We start from the raw sequence: 6000 nt of genomic DNA, 5'->3' as shown, positions 1-6000 counted from the left end.
AGAGAAGAGGAGAGGAGAGGAGAGGAGAGGAGAGGAGAGGAGAGGAGAGGAGAGGAGAGGAGAAAGAGAGAGATTGAAAGCTTGAAAGCATGAATGATGTGTGCTCTGTACTTCTGGAACCGCATCCAAGATCACAGATCCATTGGGGAAAATAAGTGAAATAGTGATGCTAGCAGTATCTTACACGTAGTAGAAGCTTCTTAATGTTTCTCCTTTTTTAAAATGAGTTTTTTATTGATATTTTCTGTTTGTTTAACTCCCCATAGTTATCCCAAGTATCCCTCCTCCTGCCCTTCCTGGAAAGTTATCTCATAGGTCAAATAGTATTTTTTAAAGAGGACCAAAAAAGGACATTTAAATGTTGTAAATGTTAAAAAGAAGGAGAAAATGGTTAAAAGGAAGGAAAGAGATGTTCCATTCCAACAATAAATGATGGAGAGAAAGAAAGGAGAGAAGTAAGGGAGGAAATAAGGGAAAGAGAAAGGAAGGGGAGGAGAGGAAAAGAAAGGAAAATTTATTTGAACAAGTCATCTGCCCTCTCTAGATCTTAGTTTTGTCATCTGTAAAATGAGGAGGGATGGTCTGGATGACCTCCAAAGTCTCCTCCAGTACTCAATCTATTCTGGGTCTCTCCCTCACTGTGTCTAGAATTCTCAATTCCATTCTAGATCTTATGTTTTCTAATTCAGAATTCATTTTGACTCAGCTTTCTGGGAGCCAAAGGCCCAGGGGAAGCTACTGCCCATCCCCCAAATCCCCACTTCATCCTGAAACTCCTTTAACTAGGGGATGCATTGGGGAGAGAGCACTTAATGACCACATTGGTATTAATGACAGAGCTTTCATTCACCAAGGGCACAGGGATCACTTCTGCAGTAACAGTTCATCCCCTCAACCTCCACCTACTGACACATCAAATCCCACCTCCCTAGAGGGAAGGGGCCACAGAGGACCAGTGTGGAAGCCAAAGGCCCACAGTGACTCAGAGCAAGAGCCCGAGTTCCCATTGTCTCTGAGTTACTGTGTTTCACCCAAAAGGATCTGAAAAGAAATGTGACAGTATGGTCCAATGGAGAGGGGCTAAGAAAAGAAAGGAGGTAGATGAGGGGGAAGAGGACAGTGCGCAGGCAGTGGGTGAGTGAAGTCACCTCTGGACTTGAGGTCAGGAGATCTAGTTCTCAAGCTCAGGTCTCTTGTTTACTAGCTGTGTGACCCTGGTAAGGAGAAATGGCTAGAGCACTGGACCTGGAGTCAGGAAGACCTGAGTTCAAATCTGACTTCAGATGTTTAACTAGCTTGAGACCATAGGCAAGACATTTAACCTTTCTCTGGTTCAGTTTCCTCATCTGTAAAATTAGGGTGTTAGACTAGATGGCTTCTAAGGTTTTTTCCAGCTCTAAATCTGGGGATTTGAACTTTCTATATATTGTTCCTGGTTGCCCTTTTGGTCAAGTAAATTAAATCTGATTCCTTTTCCAAGTGATGGTTCATCAAATGCTAGAAACTATCTTGTCTCCCCCTGAATTCTCACCAATCCATCAATCTACAAGCACTGAAGTGCTTTGAGTTTCTGCCAGGCACTGTCCTTGGTACAAGGTATATCAACACAAAAATGAGGCGGTCCTGACCTTCAAGGTGTATATATTTGATTGGGAAACAACAAGGTGACATTTGCAGACCTCTCTAAACCATGCCACCTCCACTCCATGGGCATTTATCCCCATCTCTTCCCCACCAGAAACTTATACTCTGTCCCTGGGACCACCTTGGGCTCTGATAGCCTTATTGTGCCAAGATCCAGACCTTCACCCCACTTCCTGGCCATTTGCAGACCACTCCACACTTCACAGGCTCACCTCCCTCCTTTCTAGCATACCTTTATGCTTTGTCTTTCTCCATTATAATGGAAGTGCTCTGGAGGCAGACAGATTGTTTGCTTTGTAGTAGGCAGCTAGAGGGCACAGTAGGGTACTAGACTTGGCATCAGGAAGACCTGAGTACCAATTCAGTCACTCACACTTACTGTGTGTTCCTCTACAAGTCTATTTGCCTCAGTTTCCTCATCTATAAAATGGAGATGATAATAACACTCACCTCCCCAGGATGAACCATCACTTGGAAAAGGAATAAGATTTAATTTACTTGGCCAAAAGGGTACCTAGGAACAATGATGTGAAGATCAAATGCTATGATAATTATAAAGTGCTTAGCAAGGTGCCTGGCACAGAGAAAGTGTTATGCAAGCATTATTAGCAATTATTACTCTGTGTGTGGCACAATGCCTGGCACACAGGAAGCACTAAATGTTCGAGCCATAGCTATATCTATGCAGATAGTAATCGATTAAGCATCAATCATGTCCCAGGCACTTCAAATTTCAAAACAAAAGTGAAATTGATCCTGCCCTCAAGGTGTTTACGTTCTATTGGCAGTTATAATGGGTATATAGCAATCAATCAATACATTAAACCTTTATTTAGCATCTATTTTTGTGTCAGGCATTAGAGATGCAAAGAAAAAAACATGAAATCTTTCCTCCATTAGTGACCTTCCATTCTCTTCTCCAGGCCAACTTTTCTAGTCCCTTCAGCCAGTTGTCTTACGAGAGGGCATCTGACCCCTGATGCAGTGCACTTACAGATGCCTCAGTCAAGCAATCAATCAGTAAACATTGATTAAGCATCTACTATGTGCTAGGAACTATGCTAAGTGCTGGGGATACAAAAGGAGGCAAAAGAGAGTCCTGGTCCTCAAGGATCTTACAGTCTAGTCCCATACACTGCAAGGAGATTCCTGAGCCCATTCAATGGTCACAGAGGAAAGGAAGGAGGGAGGAAAACACAGACAGGGAGAGATGTGAGATGGTGGATATTGGCTGATGACTCACAGGCTCCAAATGGCTGAAGGATGAAGCTTGTTAAATATTTAACAACTCTTTCAGTGTCTGTCAGGGGTCCAGCCAACTTCATGGGCCTCATTTTGTTCCTGGCTGCTTCTGCCTCTGGGTGGCACTCAGGAAGATGGCCTCCTGTCTTTTCTGGCTTCATCTTGCTTCATCTTGCCTCAACACCTAGGAGAGTCCCTTCCAGACAGCTGCCTATCTGCTCTTGTTGGGCTTTTGTCTCTCTGCTTCCCCTTTTCCCCATCCCCAGAGCTCAACTATAGAAGCAATGACTTTTTCTCAAACTGACCAGAGTTCAATTGATTTCAATTGCAGAACTATGAGAGACAGCTACATCTAGTTCCCAGTCTAGGTTTTATTGTTGTTTACTCATTTTCAGTAGCATCTGACTCTTTGGAACCCCATTTGGAGTGTTCTTTGCAAAGGTACTTTAGTGGTTTGCCATTTCCATCTCCAATTCATTTTACAGATGAGGAAACTGAGGCAGACAGGGTGCGGTGACTTGCCCAGGGTGACAGCTGGGAAGTATCTGAGTCCAGCTTTGAACTCAGATCTTCCTGGCTTTGGTCCCAGCACTCTATCCACTGCCCTACTTAAGTTCACTCTTGTCTAGATAGACACCCAGAGGTCCTGGGACCAATTGAGACCTGTTCACATTCTGGACAGAGCCATAATCAGTTAATCTCATTGGTCACTTAATCATAGAAGGCAGAGCAAGAAGGCTCCTGGAGACCATCAAATCCAATGGTCTTACTTTATAAATGAAGAAAAAGAATTCTAGATAGTAGGGCAGAGTCTAGTTGGAAAAGCGAGATCCATCTTGGAGATGGAAGGAGCCTCAGAAACTAGTTCATAGATTCTTAACTTTTTATGTATTGAGGAAAATTGATATCGAATTGTATTATTTATCAGTAGCATTTCTTTGGGAAATAATTTCATTTTCCCTAAGTCCCTTTGTACTCTTAAGGTCAGGCTGAAACAGGCCACTTTCTAATCTACTCCCAGGTCTCAAGGCATCTAATTTGACTTTTCAAAGCCCTTACCTTTAAATGAAAATACTTTTTCTAGGAAACTTGTAAGTAGAGTGTTGAAAGTTGGCAGCTTCCTTATTTGGTAAAGACTCACCTCCCTTGTGATGAAGTAATGAGGAAGAAATTGAGGTCTTTAGGTCCACTGACTCTTGAAATATCCACCAGTGGGGGTTGTCAGGGGAGGTCCAAAGAATGAACTGTCAGTCGAATCAGAAAGAGGTTAGAGCTTCCTATACCAGTGAGACTCAGGGCTCAATAAGTTTATTTTCTGAGAAAGAAGCCTATGGAAAAGTTAATGGAACTCATGTCCCCATTAATAAATTGTGTTTTTCTTGGGGAAATGTTTTATTGGTTAAATATTCTCATATTCTTTATTGGTTAAAATTCCAGTATCATGGTCTTCTTTAGCAGTCTGTTGAAGCCTATGAATCCCTTATCAGAATAATGTTTTTAAATGCATAAAATAAAATACAGAGGATTACAATCATAGTAAATTATATTGAATCAATTGTCCACATCTTTTTTTAAAAGAAGTTTTTCAACCTTGGCTTAAGGCCATGTTATACCATTTTCCAGAGGAGGAAACTGAGGCTAAGACTTGCCCCCAAATCACCTGGCTAGTAAATGGTGGAACTAGGTCTTGAGAGTCTGTTGACTCCAAATCCAGGGAACTTCTATGAGTTTTATTATTTAGTTGTCTAACCTGTGAATTAGCTTTTCATATGTGTATAAGAATCATATAGTGTGACCTTAGGTAAGTCAGCAAATTCTCTCAGTTTCCTCATCTGTAAAATGAAGGATTTGGACTAGATATCCTCTGAGGCCTCTTCCAGCTCTCTGATGATCCTATGGCATGGGTTCAAATGCTGGCTCTGCTGTTATTACCTGTGTGACCTTGGGCAAGTCAACGAAACTACCCTGCCTCAATTTCTTCATTCATAAAATGGACTGGATGACTTCTAAGGTCCCCTTCCAGTTCTAAGCCTATAATCCTCTTAAGAAATGGGGAGGGGGGATCTTCTGATGCCTAGGACACTTCTATCTCTGCTCTACAGTGGACCCAACTCCCCTAAGCAGACTGGGAAAATCTACAGGATGTCAGGTCCCTGGGCAATTGGGATAGATTCGTTATCTACAGTTCTAGGAAAGTTGGAAACACAAACGGGAGGAAGGACAGAAGGTGGAGAAAGTAGATTAAGTGGTCCCTCTTGGCCAGACCAAGAAACATCCCGGCTGCTGCCTTTCCTCTCTTTTCCCTAACATCCAGGTTGCCCCACCCACCAACCCTCTCTTCCTCAGACCACTGAACACATACTCTTATTAAGCCTCTGGGCTTGTACTGCCTCTCTGCCTCCCCCCTGAGTCTTTCCTGCCATTATGAAAGCACTTGTAGTCTAACCACCCTTAGCATCCCCAGAGATAACTGCGGAAGCAGCCTCACTCTCTGATTTCCCTCAGTTGCAATGCCTTCCTTCCTTAGACTGAGGCTAATAGCTGTCTTGGGGCCAGAAGAGTTGGTTATTGCTGCCTCTGTGGAGCCCTCTTGGCCAGTCCATGGAAATTTCACTCTTTGGTTTCTGAGTTCACCACCATTAGGAGAAGGGAGGAGAGAACATGTGGGGTCAAGTGGGAGACTCCTCTGTCTACCTCACACGTGTAAGTCCTGTTCACTGTGTTCCATGATGTTGGTTCCATGACCAACACCTTCCATTTCACTATTGCAAGAGGCTGCTCTATCCTCTATGCAAGCATTCTCTCCACCAGGGAAGATTTCCACCCCTTCGATGCCTGTGTAGTTGTGAGTTGGGAAGCAGGGATAAAAATTCTTTCCCAGTGACCTATGAGGAAGGGCTCCTCGGGCTTTGCCGGGCTGCTCTTCAGGTGTCAAGCACACAGGACAGCACTAAGCGCCTCCCCAAACCTGATCCAGCTTGCTAAGATCCACTAGATCTTGTGCTCTATTAGGACAGCTTTTAAAAACCTGAGAGCATCCCCATATTATGAGGAGGCCATTAATAGCCAGAGCCATGATCATAGAACCATAGGAGGAGTTGGAAGAGAACTTTT

The sequence above is a fragment of the Gracilinanus agilis genome, chromosome 5, assembly GCF_016433145.1.
Source record: "Gracilinanus agilis isolate LMUSP501 chromosome 5, AgileGrace, whole genome shotgun sequence".
Classification (NCBI taxonomy): Eukaryota; Metazoa; Chordata; class Mammalia; order Didelphimorphia; family Didelphidae; genus Gracilinanus; species Gracilinanus agilis.
This window is presented reverse-complemented; position numbering follows the sequence as displayed.